Raw genomic sequence first — 12175 nt, 5'->3', positions numbered from 1 at the left:
TGGACACAAATCAATTGGCGAGGTACGAAATTATCATAACGTGGAACCGTAACATAGGTACAAGCCAATTGGCGAGAAAATTCACCATACACTATTTGTAAATATACAGGCGAACCAAAAGACCTTTTACTTTTTTCTATTACGGGCAAAGCCGTGCGGGTACCACTAGTTGTCAATAAGTAAAGTAAATAATAATAAATTATAAAGTTAATTTTGTCAGTAAAGTTAAAAACATAATTTTAAGTCTAAACTTTTAGAAATTTGTTTAGGCTGAATGTTTGAAACTTTTCAAATAACACATGTTTTGGAGGTTTCCCTTGATACCCGTCTTCAGTTTAAAAGCTTTTTGAAAATATTTTTTTTTTTACCATTTATGTACTTGGTTTAAAACTCAAATGTGTTTAAAATGTCGTGCTGCATTCAGAATTTTAGTTCATCTTTCGTTTTTTTTTTTTTTTTTTTTTTAAATATTCAACAGCATTGAATCTGAATGAAATACTAGCATTCAGCTTTAAGCTTAAGTAATTTTGTTTTAGATTGCAAGACTAATTTTGAAAGATATACGCTCCAAAAGTCCTTCTATTTGCTAATGTTATCTTCCACACTAGTTTCATCTCAAATACGTGAAGAAAAAAAGATTACTCACTTACCTTTAAAATGTAACTGACCTATGTGACTGAAATTCTGACCTGTCAGGATATAGATGACTTTAAAAAAACAACAACCCTAATGTGCTTAAAGTATCGAGTTTAATTCAGTATTCTTGTTGGTTTTACGTTTTTCTTAAACATTCAAGAACATTCTACCTAAGAGATATTGGCTCTCAATATTAGTTACAACTGATTTTCCCTAACAGTATACGACTAATTTTGGGAGATATAAATTCCTAAAGCCCTCCAACTCTAAAACTTCGCTAATTTCTTCTTCCACTCTTTCAATGGAGAATCCAGAAATAAAACATTGTTATGATTATCTACTGACTTTCTGTTTCATGTCAGAACCTAGAGGACATTTTTTTAAACATTTTCAGTCGGAATTACGAAATACTTGGCCAAAAATGTTTATATTTGGTACATAGTGAACTATGGTAAAGGGTATCTTTAGAGATTGGGGCGATTGTAGGAGAAACATTAAAAGAGTTATGGCCCGTCCAATATTCCGGACTTATATTTTTGAAATTAATATTTCATATAAAAAACAATGAAATACCGAACAAATTTCATTATAAAATGTTCTTCAAACAATAATAAAACATAATATAAGCGTTTTAAACAATTAATTAAAAATTATATATTTAAAAAAAATCAGGAAAAAAATGCCTCTCTTTTCAGACACGAATACCTGGTTGGAAAAATGAGCCACTCTCTATATCCCAACCCTTATATAGTAGTGTTGTCAATCTCAAAACAAATCATTATTTCACAGATTATAATAGGCAGAATGTTAACAGTCAACTACAAAAAAAAAAAAAAAAAAAAAAAAAAAAAAAAAAAAACAAGTGATTTAATCAATTATGAAATGACTAACAGCTGTTTAAAAAATATTTCCAGTATACCGGACGCCAGGTCTGAAGAGTTAACTTATTGTGTTTAAAATGTCTTGTTTCATTCAGTGTCTTTGTTGGGTTTATTTTTCCCATCAATATTCAAGATTATCGAATCTGAAAGAAAAGTTAGCTCTCAACATTATTCGTAAGTAATTTTCTCTTACATTAGAATACAAATTTTGCAAGATATGAACTCAAATTTCTTCTATTTGAAAATGTCACTTATTTCATCTTCCGCGTTCATTTCATCCCAAGAATTCTAAAGAAATATTGTTACAATTACCTACTGACCTTTGACTTTTAAAATAAATAAATAAATAAATAAATAAAATAAAATAAAATAAAACTGAAATGAGTTTAAAATGCATTTTTTATTCATTATTTTTATTAATTTTACGCTGTCCTTAAATATTAAAGAACATTGACTCTGAAAGAGATATTAGTTCTCAACATTAATCGTAAATAATTTTCTCTTACATTACACGAATAATTTTGAAAGACACAAATTCATCAAGACATTCTATTTGAAAACTTCGCTAATTTAATCTTTAAAACAGTGTTGTGATTTCCTACCCCCTTGATTTAATGTCAGAACGCAGAAAAATTTCAGTAAAAAACTCAAATATGTTTAAAACGTCATGCTTCATTCATTATTTTTATTGGCTTTACGCTTTTCTTAAATATTCAAGAATATTGAATCTGAGAGATATATTAGTTTTCACCATTAATTTAAGTAATTTTCTCTTACACTACACGACTAATTTTGAAAGACATAAAACTCATAAAGACCTGCTATTTGAAAACTTCGCTAATTTCATCTTCCGCTCTTTAGATGCAGAGAATCTTCAGAAAAGCGGATACGCTCACAAAAATCTCGTTATACGAACGAAAAATCATTTGGAGCTTGGCATAATTTTTGGCGAAATCGGAATTTGGCGACGCTCGCATCCGAAGCGTCGTTCGGATACCTATCCAGTGCAACAATTGCCTCATCGCTAAGAGAAGTCCTGGCGAAGCGTTTGTGAAACATCGGTAGGTTTTCATCTTGAGACGACCTGAGGATTACGCGCTTTTTTGTTCTTCTCTTCGACAGGTATTAAAGGTAAGAGAAATTCCTCTCTGTACCTTTGCAAAAATTTTTATGAAAAACCTTAACTTGATGCATCTATTTTATCTTGGACGCGTTTGTAATTGTGATTAGGGAAAGAAGCGTGCTTTTGACAGAGTTGTTCTGAATGTAAAAAATCATATTTTTGTTTATGCAAATTTATCAGGGGATAATTTAAACTGGAGGAAAAGTCACTTCAAATGCATGCTGTTAGTAAAACGCCATTTATATATTTCCAGCTTTCTTTAAAAATTCATAAAATGAGTTTACGGCAGCATATACATTTTATATTTTAAATAACTTACGATGAAAAGTATGATCAATAATGTTAAAGAAAAAAAAAAGAAAGAAAAACTATTTGCAAATGTGTGCTTTTTTACGTTGATGTTATTGATTATACTTTTACTTTTTACTATAAAGGTACTTTTTTATTTGTTAGCTTATGATGGTTTGCAACCTGTTGGAGCTTAAATTCTTCTTTTCTTATTTAATGAGCATAAATTGCAAAGCTTATATTTTTATTCGTTTTTCTTGCATTAAGTGGTTTTATACATTGATTTTACAAAACTAAACTCATATTTTCAAAACTAACTGAAGTTTTAAAAATAACTAAAATGAACAATTAATTTCTTAACTTCACAAAAAGAAAAATGAAAAATTATATTCTGTTGATTTTTCTTTTATACCTCAAATAATTAAGATGGTACATATATGAAATATTACTTGAAATATTTCTAATGTTTTACAGCATTGCTTTTAGATATAATTGAATTTTTCTCTTTAAAAGAATTTCTGATAACGTTTTTAACACAATACCTCTTGCAAAAAAAATCTACTTTGCATTTTCGAAACAATCATTTATTGCAGAAATGCAATCCATTCTTATCGCATTTTTCAGCAGGGTTTCACAGTTTTTTCGTTAAATCTTAATGTTCTTTAAATCTTTTTGAATTGTAGAATGGAAAAAGACTCCTAAAAAACAAATCATCAAATAAGAAAAATTTTGAATGAAATGTAAGAAGACTCCTGCTGAAAATAATTGAAAAAAATCGAAAAATGTGAGTTTCGTCTTTTTCCGCTCATCTCCAAAAATGAAGAACAGAGTTTCTTTCTGGTGGCCCTCACCCTTCCTACCTTGCATAAAATTCTTGCACAATAAGACGATCAGATTTCAAACAGATTGGAAAAAAATCATCATTAAAAAATGTACTACCATAAACCTAATTTAAAAATTTATCTGAATTTTCTGCTTTCCTTTTTTTTTATAGTTAGTGGATATCAACTTTAATTACTCATCAAAACTGAATCTTAAAAAATAGCATCTTATTAGTGTTACTTTCCAAAATAATTTTTTATTGGAAATTTGTTAGTTTTTGTAAGAAAACGACTGAAGTAAAAATCTGGCAAAATTCTTAAATTTGGCTTTTTTTCAACTTAGTTTACGCTCTGACGGTTGATTAGTTTACGATTTTATATTTTATTTGTTTTTAAACCAGAACATCTAAATTTTAGACAATCCTTTTAAATGCTAATGGTTTAATACTGTGAAACAAATCTGTTGGGTTAATAATCCTTAACATTAACCGATGATTGATTAAAATCGAAACTCTCCACACATTTTACTTACATTTTTATAGGGTGAGTTGAATTACTCTCACTTAATGGATTTTTACTTTGAGCACAATACCTTAATGGAAACAAAGTAGTTAAACCGAAATGTTCAATGACAATTTTTCGTTCGTATGCGAGTGAAAACGGATTCTTTTATTTCCATGTTCACAAGACAGGATTTATCATGCCCTGAGAAAAACATGTACGAAATTTCATTGTAAACTTATCTAATTGTGTTGCTTTCCTCAAGCAAAAGACATCGCTGTTAAAAGCAAGCATTTCTTGATCAGGCTCCAAATGTATCAATATCTTTTAAATTTGACTTCCTGCTGTTAATCAAAAAATTTTTGATCAATGGTAAAATCACCAGTTAGTTGCCAGTTATAAAAAAATAAGCTGAAAACGTTAGCACTTGAAATTTAAACACCATTGCATAGTGTTGAGTAAAATAGGACATGAAAAAAAAGGACCTAAATACCATTTTAATCAAATTTTTAAATAGGTGTTTAAAAGTTAACTACTAGTGCAATGCTGGTTGTACATTACTGGTGGTTTAACCTTTGTGTATAATCTGGATTTCTTAATTAGTCATAGAAAAACGATGTTCAATATTTTAATTAAAGCGCAAGTTGACGATATACTAAAAAAGAAAGAATTACAGTGTCTCAAAAATACAGAAACAAACTTTCAGAGAATGTAAATTATATCTAAAGAAGTGATAATTGCATATAAACCTATATCCGGAAACGGTGGGGGCAAGTGCTTCAAGGCATTGATTAATGAGAAAGCTTTTTTGAGCAAAATTAGTACAAATTGCGTGCTAGATGGAAGCAATTTATAATGTTACAACCAGAGCTGCGGAACCGGAGGGAAAATGACTAACTCCGGGAATTTTAGAAGCTTGCACTCCGAATCCTTTAACCGGAAATCAGTCCGACTAAGTAAATCTCTGGTAAAGTTGCGGGAAAATGACCGATTCCGACTCCGGGAATTTTAGACGCTTTCACTCCGACTCTTTTAACTCGAAATCAGTCCGACTCAGCAAATCTCTGGTAAAGTTGCGAGAAAATGACCGACTAAGACTCGGTAGTCCTGGTTACAACCGATACTCAACGTTTCCATCAGCACGATGCATACGCGATGCCGACTAAGATAGTTGCCGCACACTGAACAACACCTAGAGTTTCTTTGGTTGATGTCTATGGAGATAAGTTCTGTTGTAAAGTTAACATTACAAACTCCTTTCATATAGTACGCAGTCTAATACTGCCGGGCAAAAGATGCCAGGCAGTATTGGTTCTTATCAAAATTCTGAGGTGTGATTTTAATGTTTTTTACTCTGGTGGTTTTGTAAGTACTTGCAGTTACTAGAAATTCATGCTCTTCTCAACAACAGAAAACTTCATGTTCAATCCAGTAAGTATACCAGATTTCATACTCTAATTTGAGTCTCGCGAAACCTCTTTTTAACACGGCTTTTCCAACTTTCAATTCCGCTTATATAAAACTAGCCGCGTTGTCCGGCATTGCCCGGTCTATTTTGAAAACAAAAATTGTGTCAAGTGTCAAGTGGCCTGATATTCAACAATCAGGCATAAATAAAAGAAAAAAAAATCATCATGGAAAATTTCAACTCCAAGCAATGACGACCGATATTCAAATACTTCTAAAAAATTAAAATAAAATGAGAAAGATGGATTTAAAAGCGTAACTATGGAAACACAAAATAAAATAAGTTTCAGAATTAAAAATGAGAAAGATAGAAACAATGGATTCAAAAAGCGTTACCGTGGAAACGCAAAAGAAAATGGTTAAAAACTTGAATACAGAACAGATTTTTGAACTTCATTTAATTCGCTTGTAACTTTTTTTCTAATGTAGATAGATAATTAAACTTCCGACCATAAGTCGAGTTAGATCTGGAGTAAAAAAGGTAGCTCATTTCAATGGTGTCAAAACGAAAACTGTAGGACAATTCATTCACTTTTTATTGATAAATTTAATGAAGAAAGTAGTGCCTAAATTTCAGTTAAGCCTAAAGAAATTCGAGCTAAAAACGTAAATAACTCTTGCCGCAATTAAGTTAGAGCGTTGGAACAAATTGCGTAGAACGCGGAAAAATCTTCCCTTTCCAACGATATATAATATTACTGATTGCGAGTAATTTTTAACCCCCATATTCGGGAATTTATGTGAAAATTGGGCCTAAATTGGAATAAAAAAAGAACTATTCATCGAATTTTTTTCGAACTGGTCTGCAAACCTTTTCAGGACTTAAAGGAACAAATTGTGAAAATTTCAGCGAAATCGGCCGGGTAGTTCTCGAGTTTTGCGAGTTCAAACAAACAGACGCTTTTTGGACACTTCATTTTATACTATGTAGAGATTCGCAAAATTTTCAGCTCGTAAATCACCGATTTCTTTATTTTCGCGAAATTGACGGCTCACGAAAGTAAGTGTTTTTACAGTAGCAACTTTTTTTTTTTTTAGTTATTACAATAAATGACATTTTAATCGAAATCTTTAAAAAAAAATGTTGTTTTTTTACACATAAGCATTGCATGCAAAATCAAGGAATTTTACAGCATCAATTAGAGAAAAAAATGACGAAAGTGATATTTGAGGTTTCACAATAGCTGTTACTTTTCTGTCATTTTCGCTTGATTAACGTGCTCTTTAAAACTAGTTTCTTTTGTTTTAACATTTAACTTACGTTTCTTGCAGTGCGATGAAGGTAAAATGATTAAAAGCACATATTGAAACGGAAGTGATGCATAAATTGGCGACCATTTGTTGACAAATTGGCGACATCTTTGTCTGCCAACGAGCCGCCAAACTAAATATTCAACGTGGAGATACTTGGCGAGGCTCCCGTAGAGCATTATTTAAAACAATGGAGAAATTTCTCTCGATCATCTTCGCACTAGCTCAGCCAGAATTTACCCTTGGGGGGGGGGGGTCATAGCAGTTCTTACATATACATAAACTACCGTTTCAAAATTGGCAGTAATGTTAAGAGCACAGCTCGCCGTGCTGTTGCATCTTTGAAATTCTTTTCTTCGCCTGTTTGCAACAATCTAAGAGGATCCTCTCTTACAACTTTATACCATTACTTTGTTCCTTTTGCACATATATTTACTTAGTTACATTTATTACATTTTAAGACCCCACCCCTTTCTTCCTAAAAAAAAAAAGGAAGAAAGATAGCAAGAGAAGACAACATCAATTTTCTTTAAGTTTTAAAGTTGCGGATTTAACATTTGAATCCGTCCCAATGAACGTTTGGAGGCCTCTTTGTCTATAGCGTAAACATTTTTACTTTCCTCTATATCTAATATATAGAAGAAAGTATTGGATTCGTGCAAATTTTCGAATTTCGAATTTTGACGGATTCGAACGTTTTGAGGTGTGCTGAGTCCATTTCGACTAATTTTGTCTGTCTGTGTGTGTGTGTGTGTGTATGTGTGTGTGTATGTGTGTCACGTCTGTGTGTGACCAGTTTTTTGTGGCCGCTCTACAGCAAAAACTACTGCATGAAATTGAACGAAATTTGGTACACATATGTGCCCCTATGTGAACTTGTGCCCATTGGTATTTGGCGCGAATTCCTCCAAGGGGGGTGGAGCAATGGGACGTTTTTTGAGTTACGCGTGCTTGCTATTCCTCAGGAAGTAACTGGTGGAATCAAACACAATTTGGTCTATATGTTGCCCCTAACAGGAGCAGGTGCTGATTCAATTTTGGTGTCAATAGCTCAAACGGGGGTTGAGTTATAGAACGTTTTTTGTCGTCAATTGTGACTGCTGTATCTCAAGAAATAACGAACGGAATCAAACAAAATTTTTTTGACAAGTAGCCCTTAGTGGGTATAAGAGCTGATTTTATTTTGGTGTCAACAGCTAAAAAGAGGGTAGCGCAATCGCCCGTTCTTTTTTTCCATTTTGAGTGCCCTATCTCAAGAAGTAATGCTACGTTCTGGTTGAAATTTGGAATATATGTGAATCCATACGTAAACAGGCTTTGGTTCAATTTTGACTCCAATCGCTCCAAGAGGTGTTGATTTTTTTTTTTTTTTGCGAATAAAAATAGTTTTATTAATGCAACAATAAGAAAGATAAATCGTAATCGATTGTCGTCTGCGTATTTCTCGTGATTTTAATTGTATGGAAATGATCGGAAATATTATCTCAATGATTTAAAATTTTTAACTGTTGCCATCTTATGTTTGTTAATAAATAAAATATTTGTAATTAATTCAAGTAAAGTTTTTAAAGTAACTTTCAATTTTCGCTCTTTGTTTTTACAATATTTCAGACATTGGGATGGTCGTCAAGTTTTTGCATGTGTAATTTTGTTTTTGTTAGGAATATTGCTTCGTCGTCAAGCATGGAGAGGGATCAGAAAAAGGAAAAATATAGAAGAAAGTTTCGTGATAGCCACAACATACTAGTTTATGATCAGTTTTGAATCTTGAATCCGCGACAATTGCGACATATTAAATCTACATTTATATATTCTCTACATTTACTGTACTTTTTTCTCACATATATAGGTTCAGTTAAGTCGTTTTTTGTACCTATTACATTATATTTTTTAAGAACGGAATGTACACTTAAATATTGTTCCTATAAACATTCTGGGGACAAGGACGTAGCCAAGGGGTGGGTCCATGGGGTCCGGACCCCCCCTCCCCCCTTCCCGAAAGACCACTGTCTGCTTTTTGTCAGTTGTTGCACCTCACGTCAACAAAAACTTTTCAAAAGAGAAAAATTTTACAAAAACCGGTATTTTCCCCTTAAATATTTCCATTAATCGGCTGCACGAAGAACAGCTAGAGTGGGGTGCATCTGTGGTGAATCAGTAATTGAAATTCCTATTATTTTCTGTTTTAACACACAGCATTTTTCTACTACACACGTATAGGAAACATATCTAGAACAAATTTGTAATCAGAAGAAAATTAAGTTTACACAAACTAGGTAAGTTGTAGTTCCTTTTTAATGGTTTCTTAACAATACGAGCAATTTTATGTGCTAATGTGTTTTCCCATTTAATAATTAAGTTCAGACAGAAACGAAAAAGAAATTCTGCACATTTCGTGTGTTTGAGGATGAGAAAAAATGAACATTAATTATTAATTAATTTATTTTTGATGTTTATATTTTTGGGATGATTCATTTCAGATTCATTTTATATTTTGATTAATAATCTTATTTAAACTTTTAGTTTATTTTTAACAATAATAGATTACTTATGTCCCCAGAAACTTACAACTTTTGAACTGTAATCCTGAAAAAAAGTTAGCTTTTTTTTTTTTTTGAAAATTTGTGTCTTATTTTTAGCTCAAGATAACATTGAGAAACTTCTCTCTCCTTTCTGAGAAACAAACTAGATTTTTTACGGATGTTTTTCCACCCAATATTTAAACATGACCATGAAACATATTAAATGCCCAAAAAGAATTTGTGTTTGAAGGTAAAGTAAGTGAATAAATAAAATTTGAAGTTGAGGCAACGAAATTACTTTTCGCTGTATCAAAATTTTATAAAGCGAAGAATGAAATTGAAAATTATTCGAATATTTTACTCTGATCAGTTTATGAAATTGCAAGTTTGGCCATATTAACACATGTAATTTAAAAGTAATTATTTGAAATTCGTACTTTTAAGTCTTACTGAATTGTGAGTCTATGGTGCCAAGAAAAGAGCCGTTAGTTACTTTCAACAGAAGAACAAAATCTTTCTTCGATGTTGTTCCGTTTTTCAAGTAAAGCATATTTATATTTGCTTCATAGGAATAAATTTTCTGATTGTTATTTACCGTCTTTGTACTTAGGAATTATTTAGTAAGCATCTATGCATCCATCATTAGTAAATTGCGAAGGTAGCATTAAACGTAACATAAACTGACATGTGCATTTAACTATAAATTATCAGGTGAAAATTTCTGCTATTTACTGCTTTACAAGCAAAAAATTAAAAAAAGTTGAATGCGAGGTAAATTTTCTTGTGTTTTTCACTTCTGTATTAGTTTTTTTTTTTAACTTTTAATTTCTTCAAGATAAAATTACTTGCTATTTCTTGCACTAGAATATATTTTACTAACATCACATAAAAGAACGAAAAAAAAGTCAATACCTACGTTATAAAATATGATATGCTTTCGCGAATACAGGATGATTACAAAATTACTCCTATAATGGAAGTTATACCAATTTGAAAATGAAAGAATCAGAAGCGTTATTATTGTTATATTAATTTTAGAAGATTGATTTAAATCATTACTGGATTTTTAACCACAATTATTCAAAAAGTTTTTACAAAAGATTGTCTTTAGACTTTGGAACATCAGATGACTGAGGAGAAAAAAATTTGCAAACTGAGGCTATGAGAAACCTATAAGTTTTGTTTCCAAAAATTGGCTAGCTTTATGCATACATATTGTTGAAAATGTATCTAATTTGATGCTGCTGTATTATCGCAAACGGGACGAAGACTACCTTAATGATCAAAATTTGACGTTTGACTTCAAATTATGAAATTTTCGAGTCTACACTTGCTTACTGCTAATAAAGACAGTAAAGTAATCAGGTTATAATCAAATAGTGTCACGATAATTCGTAACAGAGCATATTGCCATTTTCCCTGTAGTTGTTTACAGTTATTTTTTTAATTTGAAAAAGACTGATTTGTACAGAAGTTTTTTGTATTAGCAGAATAAACAGAACTCGTGTTTGGTGGTGAGATAGGTGGGTGCAATGCCTCCTCTTGATCTTTTAAATGAAGCATCAAATTGAAAACATCAGAGGAAAATTGCCAATAATGTTCAAATCAGTCATGACCTTATAAAAAAACATTTATAAAAAGCAATCATTTACATTTTTTCCAAAATGTTGTTAAAATAAAAATACATAGATGCTTAATCTCATTCATTATACATTCCATTACTCGTCAGGTAAAAGATCTCTCAGGTATTCGTTTGGTTTGACAAAATTAAATCCCTAGTGCAGTTTCGCATCGCAAAGAGCTCAAGTGTCTGGCATCTGGTGGAAACTCGGCATCAAAATTTCCTGTGCCAGTCACATCCGCGCCTTAATGGTAGCATATGAAAGACTAGATGGCATATCGGTGGTTCGCACTATGTCCGAAAAAGCTAAAGCCTCTAACGAAGCCCCATTAGAAAGAAAAACGAATTGGTAAATAATTATTTACCAAATTGTTGCAAAAAAAAATAATAATGATAAAAAAAAACGTCAATACGCCTTTTTTTTTCAAATGATTGCAGCAAAGGAAGTCTCCGTCCCTCAAAGAGTTAATAGTTTGTTCGAGCTTTTAAATGATGGTTAGATATGATAATAAGAAAACGGATAAAATTAGAAATTTCATTCAATTTCGTTTTATCAAGAGAATGTTATAAACGTAAATAAATAAAGAACTAGTTCCAGTTTTTTAAATGAAACCTTGCTAATATTTTCGTCGAGAGGATGGTTGAATTTTGCCAGAAATCTTGTTCAAATCGAACAGAGTGGCGGAATTACGTTATATAGCATTCATACAGTTATACATTCGACTCGATAGATATAGATTTCTTTATTTTTTCAAATAAAATGACTTGTACATATTTTGTTGAAATATAAAACAAAGATTTAATATCTTATTAAATTATCACCTGCATTTTCCAAGTAATCCCTAGAACAGTGTCCGTTTTCCGATTTTCTTTTATTGTGAACTTTTTATTAATAGGAATTATTATCACTCATTTTCAAAGCATCAGGATAGAGGAAGCTTATGTGATGGAATTTTTCTATCCATGTTTGGAAACTTAGTATGGCATAACTTTGAGTTTAATGTTAATTTTATAAACAGACAATAATTTCTTTGCCACTTAATATAAAATTTTTGTTAACTAAT

At 31.3% G+C, this 12175-nt stretch overlaps 1 protein-coding gene across 4 annotated transcripts in view; it reads left to right on the top strand.

The window, feature by feature from the left end:
* The first annotated feature begins 2526 nt into the window (after window positions 1-2526).
* Window positions 2527-12175, top strand: part of LOC129216119 (cAMP-dependent protein kinase catalytic subunit alpha-like) — a 315436-nt gene continuing 305787 nt past the window's right edge. For all 4 annotated transcript variants that reach the window (XM_054850272.1, XM_054850274.1, XM_054850271.1 and 1 more), the window contains exon 1: window positions 2527-2648. The gene's annotated coding sequence lies outside the window, so the exon portion shown is untranslated. The remainder of the gene's footprint in view (window positions 2649-12175) is intronic.

This window comes from Uloborus diversus, chromosome 2 (assembly GCF_026930045.1).
Source record: "Uloborus diversus isolate 005 chromosome 2, Udiv.v.3.1, whole genome shotgun sequence".
NCBI lineage: Eukaryota > Metazoa > Arthropoda > Arachnida > Araneae > Uloboridae > Uloborus > Uloborus diversus.
This window is presented reverse-complemented; position numbering and strand designations above follow the sequence as displayed.